The sequence below is a fragment of the Ammospiza nelsoni genome, chromosome 4 (genome assembly GCF_027579445.1).
Source record: "Ammospiza nelsoni isolate bAmmNel1 chromosome 4, bAmmNel1.pri, whole genome shotgun sequence".
Taxonomy (NCBI): Eukaryota; Metazoa; Chordata; class Aves; order Passeriformes; family Passerellidae; genus Ammospiza; species Ammospiza nelsoni.
Genome location: NC_080636.1, coordinates 11,532,645 through 11,540,883, shown reverse-complemented (window position 1 = coordinate 11,540,883; position 8,239 = coordinate 11,532,645). Strand labels below are relative to the sequence as shown.

General features: G+C 37.5%; 1 long non-coding RNA gene across 1 annotated transcript; it reads right to left on the bottom strand.

The window, feature by feature from the left end:
- Positions 1 to 3,176: 3,176 nt before the first annotated feature.
- On the bottom strand, positions 3,177 to 4,576 carry LOC132072810 (uncharacterized). The gene is made up of 2 exons (XR_009418398.1): positions 4,471 to 4,576; positions 3,177 to 3,492 (listed from the first exon to the last, which is right to left on the bottom strand). It is a non-coding gene; the product is annotated as an uncharacterized LOC132072810 (long non-coding RNA).
- Positions 4,577 to 8,239: the final 3,663 nt, after the last annotated feature.

Below are 8,239 nucleotides of genomic sequence, written 5' to 3'. Positions count from 1 at the left end.
AGAATAACCACTTTCTTTTGAAGTAAAAGTAAGATTCAAGGGAATAAATTAAAAATGAGCTGAAATGTGCCTTGAGGACATTTGATAGGATCAGAAAGAAAATAAAAGGACCCAAATATGTATTTTTTTAGTAGTCCCTTTCAGTTCTTGATATCAAAACTTTTGTCAGTTTCTTTTACTTTTCTTTCCTCTCTGCCTTACTTACCCGTGGTTAGTGCAAAACCCCAGCGTAGGTCCCAGTTGGAAGCAGGCTATTTCTGCAGCCTCTAGGCAGGAACAGATTGAGCTAGGGGTCCTGTCATAACTCAGGCAACCAAGTTAGGAAGATGACAGAAGAGAAATACTATCACCCTAGTTTATAAATAGGAAACTGAAGAGAGTAGTGATTGCTTTGCCCAAGAAAACTGAAGTTTCAAACAAAACCAGTAAGCAAAATTGCAGGGTACTAATTTGCTGTTTTAATTGCAAAACTAACAGGGTGTCTTGTTTCTTTTCCTGCCTGCTGCAGTAACTGCTTTTGCACCATTGCCTTGCTGGTATTAGAAGAACACAGTGAATGCCTGAAACAAAAAATCATCTCTCAACCTTCCTCTTCAGCTACCATCCCGTTGTCTTAGTCTCTAGATCTGTTATCTTCTCTGCTTTCTTCCTCTATACATTCACAAGATAAACTTATCTGCTTCTAGTGTTTCATCTTCCTTCTCTGCAATTCTGCTTTGTGATCAATCTTTCCCTTAGTATCTTGATTTCATCTGTCTTTTCACCAGATTACCCTCCACTTCTCTAAGCATTTTCTACATTTCATTAAGAAAGCTCCAAACTTTCTGAAAAAACTTTTTTTTGGCCTGGACAAATTACACATTCAGAATCAGATGTAAGCTACTGTGTTGCATTGATGCAAGTACTCAGGTAAACACATGTAAGAGATTTAAACAGTTTTCATTTGTAGGAGATTTAATCAACATTCCTAAAACACAGCTTTCAGAAATCAGCATCTTTGTTATAAATTAAGAAAGAAAATAGCCTGGGTTTGTATCCATGGGTAAGCAAATGAAGGGATTGCTTCAAATTTTGCAGCCTCTTTTTGTCAACATTTGTCTGCTGTACTAACTCCATCATTATATCTATGTCCACTGTAAGGAAATACATGAGTAAAAACCCAGTGTAAATCCTTAAGATCTGGACAGGCTACATAATTGAAATGTAATGAAAACATGTAGTGCTTGTCTCCTGAAGGATGATTCAATCTGACTCTCCATGGATGTTTCAGGGTTCCATTTAATCAGGGTTTAAATACCTCTGAATGAGAATATAACCTATCAAAGATCAAACATTCATTTTAGTACTCTTGCTAATTTATACTGGCATTATTCTTTTTCATGTTCTTGCTAATCTGATTATAACCACATGTTAAAAAGTTCATGCACACATTTTAGAGGAAGCATACTGTGTTTGCTTAGCTTTTGTCCATTCCCATATTTGTTCTCTTTCCTTTACTTTTGCCTTTCCTTTTTTTAGAGGCTGCTTTTTGTCCATTTATATTCCAGCTGCACCTTCTCAATTTTCTCAGGTTCATTGCTGGTTTCACTATCCTGTATCAGCTCTTCTACTTCACCATGCATGATCTGTCAGCAGGACAATATGATCTGCAGATCAGAAGCAGTTTAGCAGTTATTAATTTGTGTTGAATCCTTTTGTGGCCAGTCAAGTCCGTGAAGGACACATCTTAGGCAAACAACAAAGATCACTAAAATGATGGTGTTTCTCTTTTCCTTTTCAGTGGTTTCAGACCTTCAATATATTGCTTTCCTTTGTGAATTAAATGCTTCCTGTAGCATTAAAATTGGAGGCAGTCTTTGTTATTTTTTGCTTATTTTAAGCTGTCTTATGACTGTTGGTGCAACTGAATACAGGGATTCAGAGTAGAGTATCTCTCTTCTAGAGAGAGAGAGTGGAGAAAAGAGAATTTTGGGGAAGAGACAGGAACAGACAATGATCTGCACAAACCAACTCTAGGATGAAACTTGGTGTTGAGGTCTGGCCAAAGAAGTGGGGAAAACCAAGGCAAAGCAGCAGGTAAGAGCAGGGAGTGCAGGTAGTGGGCAGGATGCTCATGGAAAGAATTGAGGGGAAGTCGTAAGGGTGGGGCAGAGGAGAGACTGCAAATTTGGAAACAAAATTCCTTTGGAAATGAACAAACACAAGAGAACTGTCCTAACTTTTAGATTTTCTGAATGACTGAAAATCTAAAGTCAAGAGTGTTCTGTTGTAGAGATTTTCTAGTAGTAATATTTTATATGTAAGTTCATATGTAAGTGCTTTGAATAACTTTGTTTTAAAGCCCGATTTCTCCAAAGCCTGATGACATTGCAGTGTCTAGCTCTTAGGCACACTTCTGTCTAGAGAAGCCTTTGGCCTTCAAATACCAAAGTCTTCATTGGAAAATAGCTGATTAGGTTCTTCCTAGCTTACCTAGAGTGGAAATGCTCAAAAAAATGGGTTGGATGGTGGGCACAGGTGTTAAAGCAGGTAACCAGCCCCTAAAAATTGCTAGCAAACACTCATTACATGGAACTGTTCAGTTCAAACACTCTCTTTTTGTGGACATACTTAGCCTGACACCAAGTCTTCAGTGGAGTCCCCCAGGAGCACCAGGCTGTGGATGAGGCTCTGCTCTGGGTGGCATCAAACCCAACTTGGACAAGAAGGCTCTAAGTTCTCTAAAAACATCTATAGAATTAAATAGGTTTGATCCAGGCTGTATTGGAAAAGTTTGGCACTGTAGTCTGTCCTAGTTATAGCAAATAACCAATTCAGTGTTTAATAACAAGTTATGTTCACCAGCAGAATTTGTGGCTCTTGCCATACCATAAGAATAAGGAAAACTCAGTAGGAACTAAAAGATAGTGGTAAAGAAAACAAATACAACATCTCAGAGCCTGTTTTAAGGCTTGTCATTACAGTTGACTAGAGTTAGTGTAAATGAATTCTGTTTTCCCAGAGGCATCAAATTCCTCCTGTCAAGACAGTCTCTCAAGAGAGACTTGAAAGTCTCTCACTGCCCTCCTGCATTATTATTATTTTCCTTAAAATTTTCTTGCTATTGAAGTAATAAAAATTGTGTATAAGATCAGAGAAGATATTTTGTCAAGTGACTCAGACAGGCACAACTGATGGATGCTGAGCAAACATGTACTGCATTTTATTTTCCTCTCAATGCACTAGAAAAACATAAAAAATAGTTCATTTTACTAAAAAAACAGGTGGTAAATTCACGCTACTTTCTACTACTACAAAATTGGAGAGTGACCCAGTACTGCCATCAAATCTGACATATGATTTTTCAGACCTCTAGGTTCAATTTTCAGCTGGTGGGGTATAGCAAATCCCTGAAAGCTGTCAGACCATTGTAGTGATGTTTATTGCTGTGACCATGCCAGACTCTTCAGCACAAGGACCGCCACTTTACATATGTGGTCAATACTCAGCAGACTGTAAGCAAAGAACAAGATGGGACACAAAGTACAGCCAGCTTGATCCTGTCCTTTCTAGTCAATTTAGAGAGAATAAAGAAAGAAAGCCCACTGGCAAAGAGCAAAAAATGGAATTAAAACAGAACTTACTAAGAATATCATAGCAAAATCATTTTTCATTTGAAAGTGTCTGTCTGGAAAAAAACCCAAAATTTCTCAGCTATGGTGTGAAATTTTTCTGGGTTCCTGAGGAAATCTCCCATCAAACCCTGACTGGATGTTTTTGAGTGGTAATGGCACTGAGCTAAGTTCACCTGGTTTATGTTCAAATTACACAGACTTTTGGGACTTCGGCCTCAGCCTTTTTTAAGTGAAGTTTGGTGAGCATGGTGAGCATTTTCTTGCCTCCCTAGAAACTCATCTAGTTAGTAAAAGCAGTTGAATCAAGAAGCTGAAGCCTTATTTCTCATCCCAGAAAAGACTGTAGTAGAAAGGATATAACTTTCTTCTCTTCACATAAATACTTAGTTATAAAAGTACAACAGATTTAACAAGTAATTAAGGGGTCTGTTTATATACTCCCATTTTGAAACAAATAGAAAGAAAGAGAACCTTCTAATTACCACAAGAACCATTGGAGTAGGTGCTGTTCTAAAGTGACTGCTTCTTTTCTTTGCCCCTGCTGCTCTCTCATATGGAGAGAAGAGAGTATTTTCTGCATATTTTCCTTTGTGAATTCTAATTGTTCAATGTCAGATAAGTGCTCTTATACCTAGCACTACCCATGGCTTAGGAGCATTTTGCAAGTATATGCTTCCCCTTTAACTGCTCTGGACAAGATCTAGAGATATAAAAGTTGTAGCATGACTCCAGAATTTCACTTGACTTATCCATTTAACTGATTAGATTATGAGCTTACTAAGTTATCATTCCAGTGAAAATAGATCTATGAATTTAATTTGTTTATTACTGCTTCATCTACCTTTGAATTTCATACCTTTTTGTTGACATCTTATTGCAAAAGTCCTGTATCTTCTTGGTGATGTCTCATGGGCAGCTCCTCACAGACACTGACTCCTTCTTCACAGTACAGCCAACAAACTCCAACCCTCTTCTCACCCAGCTAACCCACTCTTTTGTAGCACTCATGGGACACAGCTGTGGCCTATTAAGGACAGGCCTGTTCCTAATCTTTGGTGATTAGTGCAGCTGCAACTCCTCGGGTGTGAGACTACCTTCTGCACTATCTTTATTTTCTTGCATTCTATCCCTCCACACCTTTTTTTTCCTTTTTGTTCTTGGTTTGTTGCTTTTTATTTTAACTTTCACTGAGAATGGTTTTTTTTTTCTTCATGCTTATTGGTAACTGAATCAATTTAAAATATAATCTCCTACTCCTAGTGAGAGGTGATGTGTGGATGCTATGTTTACTTATTCACTCTGACAAATCGTGGAGGCATCAAACAGTTGGTACCAAGAGGAACTCCATAAAACTAAATAAGGTAGTGGCTGAGGGCTCTGACTTGTATTCAGCAGTGGGCAGAATTCACAAGCTGAAATGTCTCTCCCTGGCCCTTGCCTTGTTCTCCAGAGGCAACTTGTAGAGACAAATAAAAATTATGAAACACCTTCTGAATCACAATTTAAGCCAAACATACTGAAATGAATGATAAAACGGGATTTCAATCAATTTGTACATGTCATGCATATCTCTGGTACTTTCTTTAGCCAACTGGTTTACATCTACTATCTTTTAAAAGTGAGATTCCTGAAACCTGCCAGCAGAGCACAAGAAGTTGTTTTGTGGGTGTGTACTAGTAATTTGGTGTGGTATCCAAAAATAAGGAGACAAAGACACTGAGATCTCAGCTGAATAGGTCAAACTCTACATGCTTTTGCCAAAAATATTTCCTGCATGAAGAGTTTTCTGCGTGAAGTTTTGGCACGGACGTCAAGGTTTAAATAAATATTCACATTAAGTAGATGTATCTTTGTTTTTAGAAATACATTTGAAGGGTGGAATAAATAAAATTAATTAACGCTTTCATTGTTGGAGGTGTGGTCCAAAAGCATCAAACTGTTCAAGCAACTTCAAGGCTAGAAGCTAAGTTCCGTGGTGGAACTTTAAATGCTACGAGGTGCCTAATTCCCCTCAAAACTTTAAGATGTATAGCCTTTCTCCTTTAAAAGAAGCAATAACATAGCATCTAACAGAGTGTATTGAGTTATATGGTCCCTCATTTCACGTTTGAGCCAATCTGTGTACACAGAGAGTGAGTCTTTATTGGAATATTGCTATTTTAGGACCCTCCTTTAAGCTTGCTGTTCTCAGTCATATTTGTACTTAATTCTAGGCTGTTCCTCAGTCTATTCATAAAACAAGGAGAAAAAAATCCACTCAGTAAGAAGAAATCAAAGACTGTTGTAAAGGTACTTGCCTGGACATTTTGCTTATGGAGAGTGACCTCTGTGCTTTCAATTTTGCATTGTGCATGGGTTTCACTAACAGCACAATGTAATTTTTTTCAGCTTTAGTGGTTGGGTAGATTCTGACATACCAGGAAAATGTATCTGTTTCAATTTGGTATTTAACAAGGTGCACAGATGGTGTTAAAAAGCAGGTAGAAGTGGTTAATCACCTGTGAATTTTAGGCATTTTTCTGCTGTCCATAGAGGACTTGAGAAGTGCATTTACTGCATGGGTTTCTCCACCATGATTTGCATTTTCACGGTTGTTTTCAATCAATCAGCCCAGAGTGGTTTGCAAGTCTCCTCATTCCAAGGCAGTGCAGACCTGCCCATGCCCACATTCGTAGCACAACAAATGATTTGGGACCTGAATCGTGTGGTACCCGGCATTCGTGTTCAGGCAAATCCAGACCTCATCACACCCTGAATTGTTTCATTTTACTGACACCATCTGTTTCTTGAGCCTCAACCAATTTGTATTCCATTTCAAAAGTTGTCCCCTATGCTCTGCCTTCTGACCTTGTAAATTGATCTCCTGTACAGTCTGTAACAAATACTTTCCTGAAATCTGGATGAATTATGTCAATGATTTCATCTTTATCAATTCAGCAGTGCTTTGAAATGACCCTAATACATTTGTTATACATGATCCTCTTTTAGCAGAACCAGGCAGCTTTCCCTTTATTAAATCACATTCCTAAATGAATTGTAATCTGCCTTATAAATGTTTCCATTATCTTGCTCACTACTACAGTCAGTCTTACAAGTCTGTATTTCATTGGGTCTTCCCAGTGTCTCTTTTGACAGCTACTGAAGACACTAAACAATGAAATGCCTTTCAGGTAAATATTAAGTGCTCCTTAAAAGAAGAAGAAAAAAATTAAAACCTAGTAAGATGTACTCCTGGTGTTCAATAGTAGTTTTAGAGATTCACTTAAATGAATGGAGAATAAAGGAGGATTTCTTAATTGCTGGCAGTTAGTGGCAGTGATGGATCATGGCATAGACATTCTCAGTATGGCCAAACAATTTCAGTGTATAGAATTTTATATAGCTACAGCTAAAATACAATGAACTGATTCAGAAGGTTCAGGATAAACTATAACAATAAGTTAAACCCTTAAATCGATTTGGTATTTTAAAAAGATAGGGAGCAGGAGATGTCATCTTCTTTCACAGATCTAACTTTAACTGGAACTGTAAATCCAGCAGAGTATTGGTGGATAAGAGTATATAATGTGTGATTTAAGACCCATCCTGGAAATCAGTGAGGATTTGAGTACACCAACTCTAAAACATTATCAGAGCATTATAAGGGTCCATCCAGAAAGTTAGGAAGATTTTTTTTTTAATAAAGATAAATTTCATATCTTAAAGAGGCTATTTTGAAGAGTGTCAGGCAAGATGAGAAAAGAAAATGACTGTGAAAGAAGAAGCAGAGTAGCAGAGGCATAGATAACCACTCATCCTACTATCCTCTCAAGATACGAGCTGAGGATGATTTCTATCAATGACTTCCAAATATAACATTATTCAGCTCTCATTATGTTGTCAATCTAATTTGAATGTAAGTTATTCAGAGCACATGGCTGTTTTGCCTTTGTGTTTGTCTGTAAAGCGCTGCTCCCCCAAGCCAGGAAAAAAGAGAATTCTCGGATTAGAGGAGATAACGTCCTCATTGAAAGTCCTGTGTACAAATGCTTGTTTTCTAGTCACCTTTTTGAAACCTACCCCTGCTACACTACACTGAAAAATTCTTCTTCAAAGTAAGAAGAATTGCAGCTTATTTTTTACTAACCCTGGAACAGCCTCTCTGCTTTATGAGCAGTGGGAGAAACTCCTGCCAATTTACATTAGATTCGAGGGAAAAAACCACCTGAATCCCAAGGTTTGGCTTTGGTGATGACCTGAAGTTCACAGAACTCTCAATATTGAACAACCTTCATGACTGAGATGAAATCCTGAATTCTCACTGAAGTGAAATAGAATTTTTTGGTTGACCTTAGAAAAGCCAAGGCTTCAATTCTTCTTTTTGAGACAGGAATTATTAAAGTTTTTGCATTCTGTGGCATGGTTACATACTATTGAGTGCTATAGAGATAGCCCACAAGTAATACAGAAAATATTATCCCTAGATCTGCAAGATCTAAGAGAAAAGCCAAAAAAAAAAAAAAAAAAAAAGAAAGCTTGTTATGTAAGTGGCAAGTACACCTTCTTTATCTTAACTCTAATTATCTTTATCTTAACTCTAGAGCAATTAAAATCTGAGAACATGCTCTTTACTAGCCTACTGAGTA